The sequence below is a fragment of the Malaclemys terrapin genome, chromosome 1 (genome assembly GCF_027887155.1).
Source record: "Malaclemys terrapin pileata isolate rMalTer1 chromosome 1, rMalTer1.hap1, whole genome shotgun sequence".
Lineage (NCBI taxonomy): Eukaryota > Metazoa > Chordata > Testudines > Emydidae > Malaclemys > Malaclemys terrapin.
In genome coordinates, this window is record NC_071505.1 from 261,098,678 (window position 1) to 261,118,199 (window position 19,522).

The 19,522-nt window shown below is 42.1% G+C and overlaps 1 protein-coding gene and 1 pseudogene across 1 annotated transcript in view; both read left to right on the forward strand.

Annotated features, from left to right (window-relative positions):
• GPC6 (glypican 6) overlaps positions 1 to 19,522 on the forward strand; it is a 1,112,204-nt gene that overhangs the window by 997,391 nt on the left and 95,291 nt on the right. The window lies entirely within an intron of this gene.
• LOC128830707 (U2 spliceosomal RNA) lies at positions 6,014 to 6,069 on the forward strand (annotated as a pseudogene).

The following is a 19,522-nucleotide window of genomic DNA, read 5'->3' on the forward strand; positions in this document are numbered from 1 at the left end:
AAGGTACTTAATAACCTTTCCTGTCCTGTCCTAGGAACCTAGCTTTAAAAACAATTAGGTTCCTTCCTGACTAAGGGAAAGAGAAATATATTTACTGGGTTTATTGGCTATTTACACATATCTGATAGACTCTAATATTTATTCTTTTCTCTTGTCATATTCCTGTCATGTAATTGTGTGTGCATATGATGTGGCTGGGCAAGCCCTCCTGGTACCAATATCCTTATTTGTCCATGAGTAAAAAGCTCTTCCAATGACATTTGTGTAAGTAAACATTGGCCACATAAATGTTTGGAGAAAAGGAAAAAAACAAATGTGAGTTGAAATTAGTGACTGTGATCAGGAATAAATGTTTCCAGTCCTTGCCTAGTTCCAATCTTATTGTTAAGTACATGACTGGAACCAGAGATATAGGTTCTATTTCCACCTCTGCCATAGACCTTTGGAAAGTACTGAATACTGCAACGTAACCTTTCTCTGCCTCGGTTTGCTCAAAGGAAAATGAAAACAATAGTACTTACCTGTTTCCCAGGGGTGTTGGGAGTCTGAATTCATAAATATTCAAAAGCCATTTGAGTCCCTTGATTGGAAGACACTAAATAAGCAAACTAGTATCATAGTTTATTTTATTAATTTTTATCATTTCCCACAGCACTACAGAAAGTTATGAGCCGATGAAATGTGTCTAAAGCTTTGTCCAGATCTTAACTGAAACTTATTGACAACTTTATTGAGTTTAATATCAGCAGTCCTAACTGTCTGTGAAAGAGCTTCCCACTTCTAGTGCCAGGGTCAGCAACCTTTCATAAGTGGTGTGCCAAGTCTTCATTTATTCACTCTGATTTAAGGTTTTGTGTGCCAGTCATACATTTTAACGTTTTTAGAAGGTCTCTTTCTATAAGTCTGTAATATATAACTAACCTATTGTTTGTATGTAAAGTAAATAAGGTTTTTAAAATGTTTAAGAAGCTGCCTTTAAAATTAAATTAAAATGCAGAGCCCCCCGGACCGGTGGCCAGGACCCAGGCAGTGTGAGTGCCACTGAAAATCAGCTCACGTGCTGCCTTTGGCATGCGTGCCATAGGTTGCCTACACCCGTTCTAGTGAATGAGATCCAGAAGTAGCACATCAATATGAGAGCCTTGAGCTTGGAAAAATAAAAGGCAAGTGCACATAATGGCTTAGGTAAATGGCCAGTGCTGAGTCAATTTTTAGAACAGTATTTAATGCCTTTCTGTCTCCCCATTGTCTATAGTACTCTTTGGGAAACATGAAAATTAATTTCCCTCAATGGATTTTGTCCTGTTCCATTTGACAAACATTGATTTTTCTCCTCTGTGTTTAGAATTGAGCTGAAAGTGACCTGGCTGATTTTGTTTAATAGGAACAAACATATCAATTTAATTACCACCTGCTTCTGTCATGCCACAACATGCTTATTTCTGTACCAGCATTGTCCACTGATATCAGGACAGCTCTGGGAATAATAGTTGTTGGTTTTTCTCTTGCACATCCAGCCAAAAAAGAACAAAATCTGTTCTTTTTTGTGAGGCTCAAAAATAGCAGCTACTTACAATGAAAATTTGGTTTTGTTGATAAAATATTACATGTGTTCCTCCATCAGATTATAACAAATTTAAATAGCTCAGCCATATAAAATCTATTCTGTTGTCAACATTTTCTTTCTTTAAATGGCTAAATTTATTGGGACATATTAGTGATTAAGGACCTATCCAAAGCCTATTGAAGTCTCTGGAAAGACCCCTATTGACTTCAATGGACATTGGATCATATTCAGATTACCTGGCAAATTATTGATATCGTTGGTGTTGTTTGAGCTAAGATACATAGATACAAACAAGCCGCTAGAGTTGATATATTTGTATTTATATGTTGTATTCCTAGAACCTGAAATTTGCGTTATATAAATATGGTGATAATTTTCTCCTCCTGAGCCATTCACTCCAACTGAGAGGCATTTAAAGGGGATTACCACAGAGGAGGAATACAGGTGTAGTTTACCTGAACCCTGACAGCTGTCATATCATATGTTTCTCCATAGCAATATAGATTGGTTGCTACTATCTAGCATGAAAAATCCATAAGAAGAGAAGGTTGATTATGTTTTTACTGTGCCAAAAATACAGCTATAAAGCTGAAAATTAAAGTTGTTGATCCTGTAAAAAAACACTGTTCCCATACAAATCAGTCAAACTTTTGATCTTATATAGTGTGTTAATGCCTCCAAATTCTATTCTTGCTTACATCGGTATAAATTTGGAATAATTACATTGAAGACAGTTACATTACTCCAGATTTATCCTCATTAGCCAGAGCAGAATTTCAGCAACATTTTTATATTGGTAAACGGAGAAGTTGGGCTGAACTGATGCACATAAAGGTTAGTAATCACAGACAACCTGGCATCAGGGTTGGTGTTGGCACAGTAGAGAGAGAAACATGATGAGAAGATAGGTGGAGAAATTGCAAGGGACAAAGTTATGCAAGGCCTTGAAGGAACAGGCAGTAAATGTGGAGTGGCTCATTTTCTTGCTCTTTTTGATACTGTGCATATGGTTTTTGTAATTGGCTGAAAACTTGCATGGAATTCTAAAGAATTAAGGCAATGAAAATTAAACTTGAGATCACCTATCATTAATTGTAGGTGTTTTATAGCCTGTTCCTAGAATATGTTTGTATTGTATGGGCCAAGGTTGGATAGAAATTATAGAAATTCTTGAGAGATGGCATGTTCTGTTTGGAAGATTTTCAACATGATGCCATGGCTTATTTTGCTATAAAAATGTATACTTACAGAACACTTATAAATCAGTGCACAGGAGCATGCACGTGATAGATTCACATACATATATACATGTGGCTGTATGCAGACAAAGTGATGTATGGCATAAAGGTTTTATTGACTTGAGTTTGGATAATGACTGCATTATTCCTGAGTGGTGAAGAGACAAATAAGTTTTATGAAGGTTATACTAACCTCATGCCAATACCATGCCTTTATCCCACAGACTCCTGCATTATATATATATATATGCCATATATTTTATGGAAACAATTTTTAGTAGCATTTTTAAGGGAGTTTAAAATTAGCCTGTCCCTTCCCCATCCCCCTGCTTCTCAACCTTCTGCATTCTAGAGAGGCTGCTTCGTCCTCTTTCATGCTGCCTGAGTGAGCACAGAAGAGATAATCTCCCTTCTCTCTATTCTAGTGCCCATCTTCACAGCTGCCTCTGGCAACTGGGAGGATCAATTACAAGGAAAGTTCTGTTCAGCATCTGCAGCCCTAGGTTGGAGCATTCTCAGTGCAGATAAAATCTTCAGAGAGTGTAGGTGCCAAACTCTAATAAGTCTCCAATGACCACATCACTAGTGGTGGTCCTCAGGGGTCAGTACTAAGCCACATGCTGTTCAATATTTTCACCAGTGATCTGGAAGTAAATATAAAATCACTGCTGGGAAAATTTGCTAATAACGCAAATACTGATGGAGTGGTAAATAATGACAACAGGGCATTCATACTGAGTGATCTGGATCATTTCGTAAGCTGGACCCATTCAAACAACATGTGTTTTAATACAGCGAGATGCAATCTAGGAACAAGGAATGCAGGCCATACCCACAGAATGGGGCATTGTGTCCTGGAAAGCAGTGCCTCTGAAGAGGATTTAGGGGTCATATTGAACAAGCAACTGAACATGAGTTCCCTGTGCGATGCTGTGGCAAAAAGGGACTAATGAGATCTTTGGATATATAGAGCGGGGGAGTAGTAAGTAAGAATAGGGAGATTTCACCTCTGAGAATGGCATTGGTGAGACTGATACCGGAATGCTGTGCCCACATTTTTAAAAGGATGTTGGGGAACTAGAGACGGTGCAGAAAAGAGCCACAAAAACTATTCAAGTATTGGAGAAAATACTTTACAGTAATTGACTTAAAGAGCTCAGTCTCTTCAGTTTATCAAAAGAAGTTTGAGAGGAGACTTGATTACAGTGTTTAAGTACCTTCATGGGGAGAAAATACCATGTACCTAAGGGCTCTTGATGCTACCAACAGAAAGGCATAAAAAGAGCCAATGACTGGAAGCTGAAACTAAACAAATTCAAGTTAGAAACAAGACACACATTTTTAACAGAAGATGACTAGCCACTGGAACAAACTACCCAGGAAAGTGGTAGATTCCCCATCTGTTGATATCTTCAGATCAAGATTAGAAGTTGCTTTTGGAGAAAATATGCTTTAGTTAAACACAATTATGAGGCTCAGTACAGGCATAACTGCGTAAAAATGAATGGCCTGAAGAGGTCAGAATAAATGACCTAATGGATTCTCTATGCCCTCTGTTTCTCTGCCTCTAAAATGGGGTTAATAATATTCACCAATTTTATAGGGGGGATTCTCGGATGGAAGTTGCTATATAAGTAGAGCTAGCTGTGAATTTTCCATCTGAATGATTTTTTCTGACAGAAAGGGTCCTTTTCCATGGGAAAATTTTCAGTTTTGGGACCAAAATTGATTTTCCATCAAGAAAATCAAAATAACAATTACCTGACTGCCCATCTGGAAGTCTCTTGTCAAATTTCACTTTCTGCCTGCCAGCAGACTGTAGGAAGTTGAGCACACTGGCTCTCCACTATCCTGCCACTAGCCTCACCAGTACACCCAAAAATGTGTCATTTTTCATGGGAAAGGATTTCCGCTTTCCAGGCAGCTCTATCTATGTGTTGTAGCTATTATTTATTATGACTATGAGATATCAAGAAGTGAATTTCTATGATGTAGCTGAGCATTAACTTTTTACATTTCTTGATCTTCCTTAGGCTGGCCACATCCTTATAGTTCCAATCTCCCAATCCTTTAAAAGAACAGAATACAGAAGTCTTAAAAGAGTTTTGGGAAGACCAGCCACAGGATTTTACAACACTGCACCTTTGCTATTGATCAGTTCGGTGTCTTCCCAATAACATAGTTAGCCCAGCCAAACAAACACACAGAAATTGCTCTTCACTTTCTTTGAAGTAGGAATGCCAAAATAGAAAATAAATAAATCATATCAGTTGTATTGATTTGTGACAGTCTTGATCTGTGCTGCCCCTTGAGAATACAGAGTGGCTGACTGAGGTTACAGTGTAAGTATTCCAGCCTGTATCTGGGGGGAGGAAACAGCTTTTTTTTAAATCCCATTTTTATTTGTGGTATTGAGCCTTGTTGAGAACAAATGCCATGAGGCATCTAAACATTTTCTACATGGCGGCAAATATTTAAATGCAATGAGCAATCTGCAGTAGGTTTCCATATTAATCAATAAGCTGGAAGGTGAAAATCAATATTGTCTGTGCAACTGTGTTTGATACCTCCTTAAAGCTGTGCCACTGGAGTGGATTGCATGTCATCAAAACTGGTCATAGGCTGGTTGATTATTTATGATGGGGGCAGGAAACAGTAGGCAGCTTGGTGACTAAGCAGCATGAAAGATTATGCTCTTAAAATGCGTCGTTCAGAAACCTGGCTTTGCTGTCTGTGCAATGTATGTGATAGATCTCAGTAACACTGCTGGCTATCCACATGAAACAGGAAAAACCCATTTCTCCTGGTTCAGCAGTACCAAAACTCAAGCAGATCTGAAGATCTATAGACTAAACTTACCAGCAGAGAATTCCGGAGCATATAATTTCTGCTTGTTGATAGCAGATGTCACAGTGACAATGAGAATTTTGCTACATACGCCAACGATTACCAGGCTATAGTTAAGCTGGTATTAAGGCATGAACAAAATATGATAGCTTTGCAGATTCTCTGGTTGCTTAAATCTCATTTTCCAATTTTCTTATAACATTTTGACATTTTTTCACATTTGTGGACTCTGAAAACCATATAGTTAATTTTATTAGGCCCTTTCCCTCCTCCTCTACAGTGAAAGTGAGAATTTGAGTAATCAGTAAAGGTCTATGCAGCAGGCTAGATGTGTTTATAGTATAGCAAAGAGCTAAGATGAAAGTGTAGTGTCTGTTCTTATCAGTTTAATATCTGATATGTTCTTTATTTGTTAACTTTGATTTTAATGATTTTACATTTAAACCTGGAAAGGCTAATTGTGAAAATAATTATCTGCACCCTGCAGTTATGAAATGTCACCTCTGTCTGTGACCTTGTCAGAACTCACAAGCTAGAAGAACCTATAAAGAATAGAATAGAAGCTAAGCAGAGTTGGGCTGGGCAGTACCTTTGGGAAGCCTTCATGGGAAACGCAACATGCTACACAAAGTGGCGTCAGTAGCTCAGTAAGTGGCATTCTTCCATCTGAGCCCATCGCTATTCTTTTTTTCACAGCTGATGTAAAAAGGAGTTCCAGCCTTACTAGTAGATGTCAGTAAAGATCACATAGCACTTCTCACAAAAGTAGGAATGTGTTTATCCTTACGTACTGGTCAGATTTCAATCTGGATAATTACCTCCTGTCTACCCAAAGTCCCACTGCAATTTCAGTTTGATACAGCTGTCCAAATTAATCTCTTCTCTAATGCTATTGAATTAGAAAAGAGATAAATTTAACCCAGACTTTGCTTCCTATCTTAAACTGTTGTGTATTGTTAGTATACACTGTTAAACCAATGGCTTTAGAGGAAGGTGCATTCAGAAGTGGGTGAAGCAATTCCTGTTTGTAAAATGGTTTTAGATCTGTTGGAATAAAAGGCACTGTCCCCATGTAAAATGTTATCACTTGCATGTTGTCTTTAGTTATTTTACAGGCAGTATGTTGAGGAGGTTAGCAATTTTCACTAATTTGGAATTTCATTCTCCTCTAGCTGATATCTTAAGCATAGCTTTTTAATGTTTGCTGTGAGGATAAACCGATTGTCACTCCTTCCAAGAACATTAAGTGCTAGAGGGCTATATATCAACTTTTCCGTGTTAGTAATGAAAGGACATCAAAATACAGCTTGCTTCCACTTGTCCATTGCTGGGACCCTGAATCTAAGACAACACTTGGGTTGACCACTTGGTTACCTCAATGTGAGATTGTAAATTTTCCTTGTCTAGTTAATGTGACATGTTTTTCAGTCCTTTTTGGGTGTGTGTGCATTGTACCCAAGTACAGATTTATCCTTTTTGAACATATAACTTTCTTCGTTATCTCTTAAATGTCCTCTCTTACTCGCCTCAATCTTTTCATACTTGTAGAGTAAGTATTGCCTCTGCCAAGTTTCTGACCAGCCAGCATATCGGTTAGGAGAAGGTACTTCATTCTGCTTTTCATCAAATGTATATGCTGTCCAGGGTTTAGATATTACGCCAGATATAATTTTACTGAAACTATCTCCACTACAGATTCATTTGGTTTACTGAATGAACATTGTTCCAGTTCACAATCAATGAAATAATTGATGTACTGAATTAGTAACCCAGAAGATTGTAAATAAAATCAGAGTCTTGTACACTGGAAAGTACATTGAAGTTACATCTCACTACTTTCTGGTATAATTGAGAAATTCTAGAGACCAGTGTCCTGGGCTGGAGCACATAGGCTTTGCCTACACAGAAAGAGTGTGCCATTTTAACTATACTTGTATAATTTAAAATGGTTCAATGCCCTAATGTTGGACATTTACCCTTTCATACAATACAAAACCCAGGAAATTTAATACAATACAAACCAAATGAAATTAATAGGCAGCAGGTTTAATACAAACAAGAGGAAGTGCTTTTTCACACAGTACACAACTAATCTGTGTAACGCATTGACAGGGAAAGTTGCGATGGCCAAAAGTATAACTGTGTTCAAAAAAAGAACTAGATGAGAGTTCCATAAATGGCTATTAGTCAAGATGGTCAAGGACACTACCCCACACTCAGGGTGACCCTACACCTCTGACTACCAGAAGTTGGGAGTGGAAGACAGGGATGGATCATTCCATAATTGCCCTGTTCTGTACATTCCCCCTGAAGCTCTGGTATGGGCAACTGTGCGAGACGGACAAGATTGACCATGGTCTGACCCAGTATGGCAGCTCTTATGTTCTTATGACACAGCAGTGAATCCAATAAGGCCACCAAATTGTAAACCTTAGGCCAAGTCTACACTAGAAACCGTTGCCATTACAATATTGGTTAGGGGTTGAGGTTTTTATGACATTTCTATACTGGTAAATGCCCTAGTGTAGAAACAGTTGTACTGGAAAAAAATGTTTTGCTGATATAGCTTATTTCATTTGAGGAACTGGTATAAGCTATACTGGCAAAAACACACTTAAACTTGTATAAGCTGCATCTGCACTAGAAGGGCAAACCTTTTCTAGTGTAGAATAGGCCCTACAAACAAATGGCTAGCAAAGCTCTTCTATCAGGGGAGCTTGTACAATCATTGCTATTTTTACAATTGCTTTCCTCAACCTATAACCATCACATAAGTGTTCTGTGAAATTGAGTCTCAGCAGCTAGCTTTTATCCAAGTCTCTGTCTCTCCTAGGCAATAAGTATGATGCTCAATCATATTGATGGGGTCAGATGATACAAAGACATAGGGTCTAGTCCAGCAGTTCCCAAACTTCATTGCACCATGACCCCCTTCTGACAACAAAAATTACTACACAACCCTGGGGAGAGGGGGGGACCAAAGACCGAGCCCATCGAGGAGAGAGGGGAAGAAGCTGAAGCTCAAGGGCTTCTGCCCTGGGCGGGAGGCATGTAGCCTTAGCCCTGGGCAGTGGGGCTTGGGCTTCAGCTCTGGATGGTGGGGCTTGGTATTGGACTTCAGACTTGCTGGGGCCCAGGGCGAACAACAACCTTGCAACCCCATTAAAATGGGGTCCCACCCACTTTGGGCTCCCGAACCACAGTTTGAGAACCCCAGGTCTATTCCAACTCCTGTTAAAGCCAATGGCTTTGATTTTAATGGAAGTGGAGTTGGGTCCACTGCATTGGAGCTATTTAAATACTGGTTATCTAGAGCCTGAGCCTGCTCTAGTTGGAGTCAGTGAAATTTGATTTCAGTGAGAGCAGAATATGGAAGTGCTTGGAACATGTAAAATCCATACTTTTTATGAAGGCAAAAAGCACCAACAATTACAATTAAATATGAAAAATAATAAGGAACTATAATGTAAAACTGCATTCCTCATGTCATAAAACTATTGTTCATTGCTTTACATTGTAAAAAAAATGCAGAAAGAAGCAAAGTGAAAATAAAAGAGAAACATGCCATAGAAAATAAGGGGAAAATGATACTCAGCGCATAGTGCAGGGATTGGCAACCTTTGGCACACAGCCCATAAGGGAAATCCGCTGGTGGGCCGGGACAGTTTGTTTACCTGCCGTGTCTGCAGGTTCGGCCGATCGCAGCTCCCACTGGCCATGGTTCACCATTCCAGGCCAATGGCAACTGCGGGAAGTGGTGCGGGCCGTGGGATGTGCTGGCCGCCGCTTCCCGCAAACTGTCCCAGCCTGCCAGCGGATTTCCCTGACGGGCCACGTGCCAAAGGTTGCCGATCCCTGCCGTAGTGTTTCGGGCAGGAAAAATACCACCAGAACTAGGAAATTGTCATCTTATAATAATAATGTTAGTCTATAACTATCTCCAGGATTATTTCACCACATCCATTAATTAAAGTTGCTGTTATATTACAGTAATAGTATGGTAACTGTTAAGTATTAAGTGTTGTGATTTTAATACTAGTAATAAAGATAGTTTTATTGATGCAGAAACAAATGAAGTGTCTCACATTTCAGAAACACTAGTGAGAGAGACAACACTTCTTCACTAACTGCTCTGGGTGAAGTCAGTTGGGGATCCTGACAGCCAAGCTAAATTTTCATTTATTTTTGTTTCTTTGTTTTATTATAGGTTTGAGTCTTTCTATGTGGGTCACAAACCCTTAGATTTCAAGAAGAAACTACCTCTAGAGTGATTTGCTATATTAACTTTTAGGCTGGTGGAAGACTAAGAAGCTGAGGGGCTGCTTAGTGGTGTCACTGTAGTACAGCACCATCAGTTTTAAGCTTTTTCCTGTCTGAGAAGTTTTGCAATGTTTACTGGAGGCCACTATTACTAATGTTGAATTTCCCTATGCTACATATGATTACATATGGGTGATCATTGGTGAGGAATGGGTCTTTTTCTGTGTATTCATGGCAAATAAGCTTTATGTTCCAGAAACTGGTACATTTCTGACTGAGTAACCCTATGTGTGAAGAGTGATCTTATCTCCTAATGAAACTTCTTACACCCCAAAACTCCTGGGGAATAAAACAATAGTTACTGGGGTCTGGGGATTATTTTTTAAACTTAGTGCAGGGAAAGTGTTATTTTAAAATATTTTTTATTTCTATTTCCCTCTCAATGGCCTTTCTTTCTGACTGCGGCTCCATGATGTCAGAGGCTGATCTTGTTGGCCCAGAACTGGGGCTGACAACTCCAAAGGTGATTGACAATAGTCGGTGAGAATCTGCTGTCTGCTGCTTTCTCCTCCGCTCCCCTAGGGGAGGCCGGACAGTTGCTGAGAGGAGGAAAGCTGAGCAGGTTCCCTTGTCTAGATCCACCGAGCAATTTCTCTACTTCTCAGCAATTTCCTCTCTTGGCCCAATCTCTATTAGGACCCTTCTCTCCAGCCTTTCTCCTCTCTGCCTCCCCATGTACAAATAAGGGGCTGTTGCTACAACCAACAGATCCCAGCATCCTTCTTTCACCAAGTGCTCCCAACACACCTAGAATCTGGATCCCTCTTCTAGAGTAGAAAAAAATTACCTTCCAAGCTGCCAGCCCCCATTCCTGGCAAACTAGATCTGTGTCCCCATGTCCTGAGACTGAAGCCAGGGGATGGATTCAGAAATGGGCAAATAGAGAGAAAGAGAAAAATAAATATTAAAACCTATTTTCCTCCAAAACAATAACATTAAAATACATCCTATACATTTATTGTTCTACTGCCCAAGAGCCTGCTAGATTTGTAAAGTTTCATTAGGATTACAAACAGCCCTAACAACATTTTAATGAAGTAGGCTGGACAAAAAATTAAATTAGGAAAATATATCAGTCCCTTTTAGCTACATATGATCTGCACAGTTATTAGAATTCTGAGTTCATTCATGAAAATATAATAAGATACAATAAATGTTCATGAATAAAGAGCATAAGGCTGAAAAATCTGTTTTACAGAATTCTTGTAATCTCAAAATGGAAATTACTGTAAGGGAGTTTAACTATGCAGACATCTGTTGGGTAACAAATATAGCAAACTAGCTTTCATCCAGCAGTGCTCTAAGTCAGTGGTTCTCTACCAGGGGTATGTGTACCCTGGGGATATGCAGAGGTTTTCCAGGGGGTACATCAACTCATCTAGATAGTTGGCTAGTTTTACAACAGGCTACATAAAAAGCACTAACAAAGTCAGGACAAACTAAAATTTCATGAAGACAATGACTTGTTTAAACTGCTTTATATACTATGCACTGAAATCTGAGTGCAATATTTATATTCCAATTGATTTATTTGATAATTATATAATAAAAATGAGAACATAAGCAGTTTTTCAGTAATAGTGAGCTGTGACACTTTTGTATTTTTATGTCTGATTTTGTAAACAAGTAGTTTTTACGTGAGGTGAAACTTGGGGTACGCAAGACAAATCAGACTCCTGAAAGGGGTACCATAGTCTGGAAAGAGTGAGAGCCACTGTTCTAAGTTATGCAGACTTATTCAAGAAAATAGAGACTCTAACCTGGGGAGAAGCCAGTTGGATCTATTTCTTACCAATAGGGAGAAATGGATTTAGAATATGAAAGCAACAACGCATCTTGGTACCAGTATCAGCTGCTTGAATTTAGCTTTGTTAGGAATGGATTCATGGAACACAGCAGTACATAGGTATTAGATTGTAGGAAAACAAATAGTTGAGTAAATATGAGAATGCTGCACTGCGGGGAAGGATTAAGATCCAGGAGTGCAAGGGAGAGAGAACTGGAGTATTCTAAAAGATACTATTATTAAGGTGAAATAGACTAATTCCCCTGGAAAAGATACATACTAGGAAAAAGAAGCATCCAAGCAACTCTGAGAGTAAAAAACCCCAAAAAACCTCTATTAGAGACAAACGATAAAATTCAAAATCAGTAACAGTTTTCTGGGAACAAAAAAAGGAAGCAAAAAAAGTAGAATCAGTTAATGGTAGCCAAAGGGATTAATGGAAAATAATCAGGGATTTTACATATACACCTCTAACCCCATATAATGTGGTCCGATATAACGCGAATTCGGATATAACGCGGTAAAGCAGCGCTCCGGGGGACGGGGCTGCTTTACCTCGTTATATCCGAATTTGTGTTACCGCAAGTGGTTCCTCTGCGCTCCAGCCTCCCCCCCCCCGTTACTTGCTGCGGCCCTCCCAGTCCCCCCCCTGCCCCAGCTCACCTCTGCTCCGCCCCTCCCACGAGCGCGCCGCAGCTCCGCTTCTCCCCCCTTCCTCCCAGGCTTGCCGTGTCAATCAGCTGTTTTGCGCAGCAAGCCTGGGAGGGAGGAGAAGCAGAGCTGAGCGGCGCGTTCGTGGGAGGAGGTGGAGCGGAGGTGAGCTGCAGTGGAGGGGGCCCCGGCGAGGGTCACAGCAAGTAATGGCGGGGGGCGCAGAGGAACTGGTCTCCACTCCAGCTCATCTCCGCCTCCTCCCCTGAGCGTGCTGCCGCCGCTCCACTCCTCCCCCCCGCCTCCAGGCTTGCCAGGCCAAACAGCTGATTGGCGTGGCAAGCCTGGGTCGGGGGAGAAGCTGGGGCGGGGAGCGGTAAAAGCGGTTCCTCTCCCTACCCCGATGTAATGCAGTGTCACCTATAACACGGTGAGATTTTCTGGCTCCCAAGAACCGTGTTATATCGGGGTAGAGGTGTATTTAGGGAGAAAGAAATACTAAGAAAGTGGGCCTATTAAAGAGCAGTTAAATTAGTGATGAATCTAAACATTACTGAGATACGTGTTTACATTATAAAATCAGTTTGTAATAAAAAGTAATTTAGAAAAAAGGTATAAATGATGAGTACCAGATTCTGCCAGCCTTACACTAAATATCAACTTATTCAGATAATAAGTCCCTTTGAACTCAATTGCTTTGCTGACAGAGTAAGATACTACCCAGAGTGAATAAGGATGGCAATGTCTGGCCTTAAGAAGTAATGTTTGATTTGTCCATTTAGCTTTTAATTTAAGAAAGAAAGAAGTTGCTTGGAGAAGCCAGTAGGTCTAGACCAGGGATCGGCAGCCTTTGGCATGCGGCCCGTCAGGGAAATACACTGACGGGCCAGGATGGTTTGTTTACCTGCAGCATCTGCAGGTTCAGCCGATCGCGGCTCCCACTGGCTGCGGTTTGCTATTCCTGGCCAATGGGGGCTGCGGGAAGCGGCGCAGGCTGAGGGATGTGCTGGCCGCCACTTCCCACAGCCTCCATTGGCTGGAAGGGCAAACCGCGGCCAGTGGGAACTATGATCGGCCGAACCTGCAGACGCTGCAGGTAAAGAAACCGACCCAGCCTGCCAGCGGATTTCACTGATGGGCCGCATGCCAAAGATTGCCAATCCCTGGTCTAGACGATGTGTATCCCAGGTACTGAGGACTGAAAAAAATCAAATATGGAACCAATCTTTGTGGGGGCAGAGGGGGAATAGCAGTTCTGGCTATTGCTTCCTGGTAAATCCAGTCTCAGTATCTATTAAAATAAATATGAATAAAGAAGTATCTAGGATCTGATGCAGAGCCCATTAAGTGTTTGAGACTTGCCATTGCCTTCAGTGGGCTTTGGATCAGGCCCCTCTGGGATAACAGAGCTGTTAGAATGTTAAAGGAACACTGTGTAGATAAATTAAGATCTAGTTGATTAGTTTTGCCTAGGTGTAAGTAAATACCATCACAGTATTGGAAGTAGGAGACAAACTGAGCTAACAAGAGAGGCTTTGATAGATTGGAGGGAACAGGAGACATGGTATATGTGGGTGGGGTTGGATTTGTTGAATGGGAAGGGTAACTTGAATTTAATGCAGGAAAGTGGGGGAAGCCAGTGCAGGGATACAAGAGGTGATAATGGAGACATGTTTGGAGTGGCTAGAAAAAAATGATGAGATTGGTGCAGCATTTTGGATGCTGTAAATGGAAGGGAGAAAGTTTGTAGAATAGGAAATTGTGGCTCTGCAGGGATCAGTTCTAAGCCTGATGTTATTGAATATATTCACCAGTGATCTGGAAGTAAATATAAAATCACTGCTGAGAAAATTTGCTGCTAACACAAATATTGGCAGAGTGGTAAATAATCATTTCCAGTGAGGAAAGGATTAAAGAGCTCCTCTGGCTACAATCAGCCTCAACCCATCACACCCTTAGAGGCTTGTCAAGCCTGAAGATGGGCAAGTCTTTGAAAGGGAGGATCCCCGCTGAGCACAGGGCCGCACTGCAAAGGAGCAGGACTGCAACGCAGAGCCCCCTAGCTCTTGGAAGCAGGGATTACTGACTGTGGAAATGACTTGAGAGCCTTGGCCACCCAAGTCATGTCCGAGAGGAGACATGCCAGTACTTTTCTCTCCCTTTTTTTTTTTTTTTGGTCTTTGTCTTCCCAAAGGCCTAGGACTCTGCTTTTTGTGGACTGTAGAAGCATATTGACTTTTTTGTTTGGAATAGGTTAACTTCACCCCACAACGGGGCCAACACCTTGAACAGCACAGCCGAAAGGCTGTGTCCTGGATTCCGAGACAGGAACAGAACCCATCCTCTCCCCAAGGGGGCGCTAGAGAAGTGTAGCCTGCTACAAGCACTAATGCAATTTCATTTAGAAACCATACTCAGGTCTAAGCACCACAATAACCGAACGATCTTGAGCACGAGGTAATAAAGAGAGCAGCAATAAAACTCATAAGGGGCTGGAGGGTTTGATTTATGGGAAGAGATTAAGAACTAAATATGTGCCGGCTGGGCAAACATTAACTAAGGGAGCGTCTGATAATTATCTACAAGTACTTGAAAGATGTCAATACCAAGAAGGGAGGGGAATTGTTTATGATGATACAAGATGGCATATTTAGGAGTAATGGAGTGAAATAAAGCAACAGAAAAATTATGCTACATATCTGGAAAATGTTATTACCAGAAAGGTGTAGTCAACATGTAAACAGTCTTGTACGGGAGGTGGTGAAAGCCCCATCATCTGAGTTATTTTAAAATTGGACTGGACAAAGCACTGGAGAATATATATGGTAGGTAATAATTCTGCACTGGCAGGGGAATGAGCTAGTTGTCTGAAAAGGTCTTTCTGAGCTCTAATTTCTGTGATTCTAGCAAGATAAAATGAACAGTAAATTCAGGAGAATTTTACATTGTGATTTCACATTGTGATTTGCCGTCTTTACCCATTTGAGCATATCTCATCAAAGAAGGACCAGAAAGATGGACTTGTATGAATTATTTGAACATTCCAAGCCACCAGTGACATGAAAGAATTATTCATATGAGGAAACCGCAATAAAAATTTAAATAAAGGGCTATATAGCAGGCAGTATACATGCACATATCAATCAGTTTCATGATTCACAAAGTACATTCTCTGTGGCTTACAATGGAACTGTTTAAACACCTCTTGGTAGTACAATAAAGCCAGGAGAGACAAGGAGCATGGAGTGCACTGTTTTTCATAGAAGATGATGCGCCATTCAGCTAAGAAAGTTCAGTGACTAAAAGTTTTTAGAAATCCTGTTCAGCAGAGCATCAGACATCCAAATTCCACAGTGTGCAAGAAAGGGTAGATGTTATGTTTTCAGGATTTCCATAGGCTCATGCAGTGCTGAAGAGAAGTATGATTTTGTCTCAAATATGGTGACATCTACATTTTACATCTTTTCCTGGTTTTCATCTTTATTTTTACTTGTTCTTGGTTTTGTTAGCAGTTTCAAGTAAATTCCATGTTTATTTTAATCTAGTTTTCTATTTACTTTATTCTTTGTGCAGCTGTTCCTTTTATGTCTACTTTTCAGTTGTATCTGTATTTGTTCCTCAAGTTCTATTTGTAATTATGTGTAATTTCTCCTTTTTATTTCCATTTTCTTTGCTTTTTTGTGCAGCTGTTTCTTTTCCTTGAACCTGTGCTGTCAGCTCTTAGACAGCTATTTTTCTGCTGTATATTTAAAGTGGGGTGGGGAGTTGAGGACCACATGAAACAGCTCTGAATATAACAAATCGTGGTTTGACTGTTCAGAGAATTCAGACTAGATACTTGTAAAAGGCAGCCTTGCTAAAATGTTAGATTGATACATCCAGGGCCGGCTCTAGGATTTTTGCCACCCAAAGCAAAAACAATTTTGGCCGCCCTCCCCCTTATTTAGTTACCCCATCCCCAGCCCTGCCTCCTCCCCCCAGGCTCTCAAGCCTAGGAGGGAGGGAGGGAGGGGGAGAAGTGGCGCTGCGCCGTGGCCGCTCGGGATCTCCCCCTCCCTCCCAGGTTTGAGAGCCTGGGAGGGAGGGGGAGACTCTGAGTGGCCGCGGCGCGGGTGCCGCTTCTCCCCTTCCCTCCCAGGTGCCCAAGCCTGGGAGGGAGGGGGAGCAGTGGTGCGCGAAATGGCCGCTTGGGATCTCCCCCTCCCTCCCAGGTTTGAGAGCCTGGGAGGGAGGGGGAGACCCCGAGCCGCCGCAGCGCACGAAACAGCTGATTCGCGCGCCGCTGCTCCCCCCCTCCCAAGTTTGAGAGCCTGGGAGGGAGGGCGAGTAGCGGCGCGCAAATCAGCTGTTTCGCGCGCCGTGGCAGCAGCAGCGGAGGTGAGCTAGGGCGGCCGTGGCACATTTTTAGGGGCGGCATTCTGGCGCTGGCCATGCCGCCCCTAAAAATGTGCTGCCCCAAGCACCAGCTTGTTTTGCTGGTGCCTAGAGCCGGCCCTGGATACATCAATGACTTTCTGAATCCCAGTGATAAAATGGGAGGGAAGTTTAAATTCTGCGCTCAAGGGTACTCTACATTTGGTCTGGGGAGGTATGATTCCCAGCAGTACCTGCAGTGTAGCCTGGGTAGCACAGGAGGTGGCAGCAGCTAGCAGCCGGAGTATGTGCCCAGGAGTCCAGGCAGGCATGTACACAGGCAGCTAGTCTGAGCCAACATCCATGCTACCCCAGCTGCAACGGCTATTTTTTAGCATGCTAGTTCAAGCAGATCTAGCATAGGTATGTCTACCTGAGCTGGGAATCACATCTCCAAGCTCAGATGTAGACATATGCACAGTTACAACTGAGTTCCTCTGGATTTATGTGGTATAAATGTGAGCAGCATTTGGTCCTAGTGCTTAGGGCTTGGAATGTTGAGAAGCCGCAGAAGTACAGATTTTGCACATCCCTAGTAAGGCATGGTGCACAGCTACATCACCAGGTGCATAATCTCTCTCCCAGATGCTGGGCATTTGGGCAGAATATGCATGTTGCTCCATCCCTATGCATAGTGAAGCCTATTCCACCTGCATTGTAAGCTCGTGTTAGTGTTTGGCTGGACAAAACCGTGGCCTCATACCCTCACTATGGAGGTGTCCCCTTTGGAGTTCATGCCTGTATTTCTGCTCCATTTACATACCCTAAAGGTAGTAGGAAGGAGCAGTCCCTACAGTGGTGGTGGGGGGGGGGGAGGATGACGAGCAAAGGTTAGGCACAATAGTAGTCCTTGAGTCTCTGAGCTTCTCAGCCTAGCTTTGAGCATCATCCAGAGATGGGTGCTCTTTTTGCCATAACCTGTGGATGCTGCTGGTCTGGCAGTGCAAGCAAGTTCTCTGAGTCAGAGAACTACTATTACGCTTCGTCTTTGCCCCCCTCATCTACTCTTTGCATACCTGAACTTAGATCAGGCACAATCTGGCCCTTGGTAACAGTGCACTAAATGGTTTAAAATTTCTAACAGCTATAAAAAGACAAAGGCATGAGAGGAATTTTTTTCTATTATGGTTAATTTTTGTGTAAAAATAAAAAGTGTTCTACCAAATGTCCGATCAAATATAGAAAACTCATTTTGTGCTCTCTACTACTACAAGACTACAGGTATCTGTCAATATCTTTCCCCCTTGCTTTCTACATGGTATTCAAGTGATTTCTTGAACTGCTCTACCTAAAGGAGAGAGTGAGAGACAAATCCAAAGGACTGATGGAAAACTCGCTATTATTACAGAATGGGGTAGGAAACAAGTTAACTCTTTAATGTTATTGGCAATTCCTCCTTTTGCAAGTCATTTGGCTGAAGAGCATAAGGGATGCATGTCTGACATCAAAATCAAAAAGAAAATCCTTTTCTCATGTCTGCTAACTGGCATGAGCTGAAAATAAATAATCCGTCTTACAGAATTTAGAGGTTCATTTTCTGAAAAGGGCACACAATTTATTGCTGAGGTTTTTAAATGTTGCCTTATTTATTAGTTTCCAAGCTATTTCCCTAAAATCATAGACTATCAGGGTTGGAAGGGACCTCAGGAGGTCATCTAGCCCAACCCCCTGCTCAAACCCCAACTAAATCATCCCAGCCAGGGCTTCATCAAGCCTGACCTTAAAAACCTCTAAGGAAGGAGATTCCACCACCTCCCTAGGTAACCCATTCCAGTGCTTCACCACCCTCCTAGTGAAAAAGTTTTTCCTAATATCCAACCTAAACCTCCCCCACTGCAATTTGAGACCATTATTCCTTGTTCTGTCATCAGGTACCACTGAGAACAGTCTAGATCCATCCTCTTTTGAACCCCCTCTCAGGTAGTTGAAAGCAGCTATCAAATCCCCCCTCATTCTTCTCTTCTGCAGACTAAACAATCCCAGTCCCCTCAGCCTCTCCTCATAAGTCATGTGCTCCAGCCCCCTAATCATTTTTGTTGCCCCTCCGCTGGACTCTTTCCAAATTTTCCACATCCTTCTTGTAGTGTGGGGCCCAAAACTGGACACAGTACTCCAGATGAGGCCTCACCAATGTCGAATAGAGGGGAATGATCACGTCCCTCGATCTGCTGGCAATGCACCTACTTATACAGCCCAAAATGCCGTTATCCTTCTTGGCAACAAGGGAACACTGTTGACTCATATCCAGCTTCTCGTCCACTGTAACTCCTAGGTCCTTTTCTGCAGAACTGCTGCCTAGCCATTCGGTCCCTAGTCTGTTGCAGTGCATGGGATTCTTCTGTCCTAAGTGCAGGACTCTGCACTTGTCCTTGTTGAACCTCATCAGCAGGGCCGGCGCAACCCATTAGATGACCTAGGCGGTCACCTAGGGCGCTAACATTTGGGGGGCGGCAACTGCAGCGGCCGGATCTTCGGCCGCCCCGGTCGTTGGCGACATTTTGGGGGCGGGACCTTCTGCCACCTCTGTCAGGGGCGGCATTTCGGGGGCGGGACCTTCCACCGCCTAGGGTGGCAAAAAAGCTGGCGGCGCTCCTGCTCATCAAATTTCTTTTGGCCCAATCCTCCAATTTGTCTTGGTCCCTCTGTATCCTATCCCTACCCTCCAGCATATCTACCACTCCTCCCAGTTTAGTGTCCTCT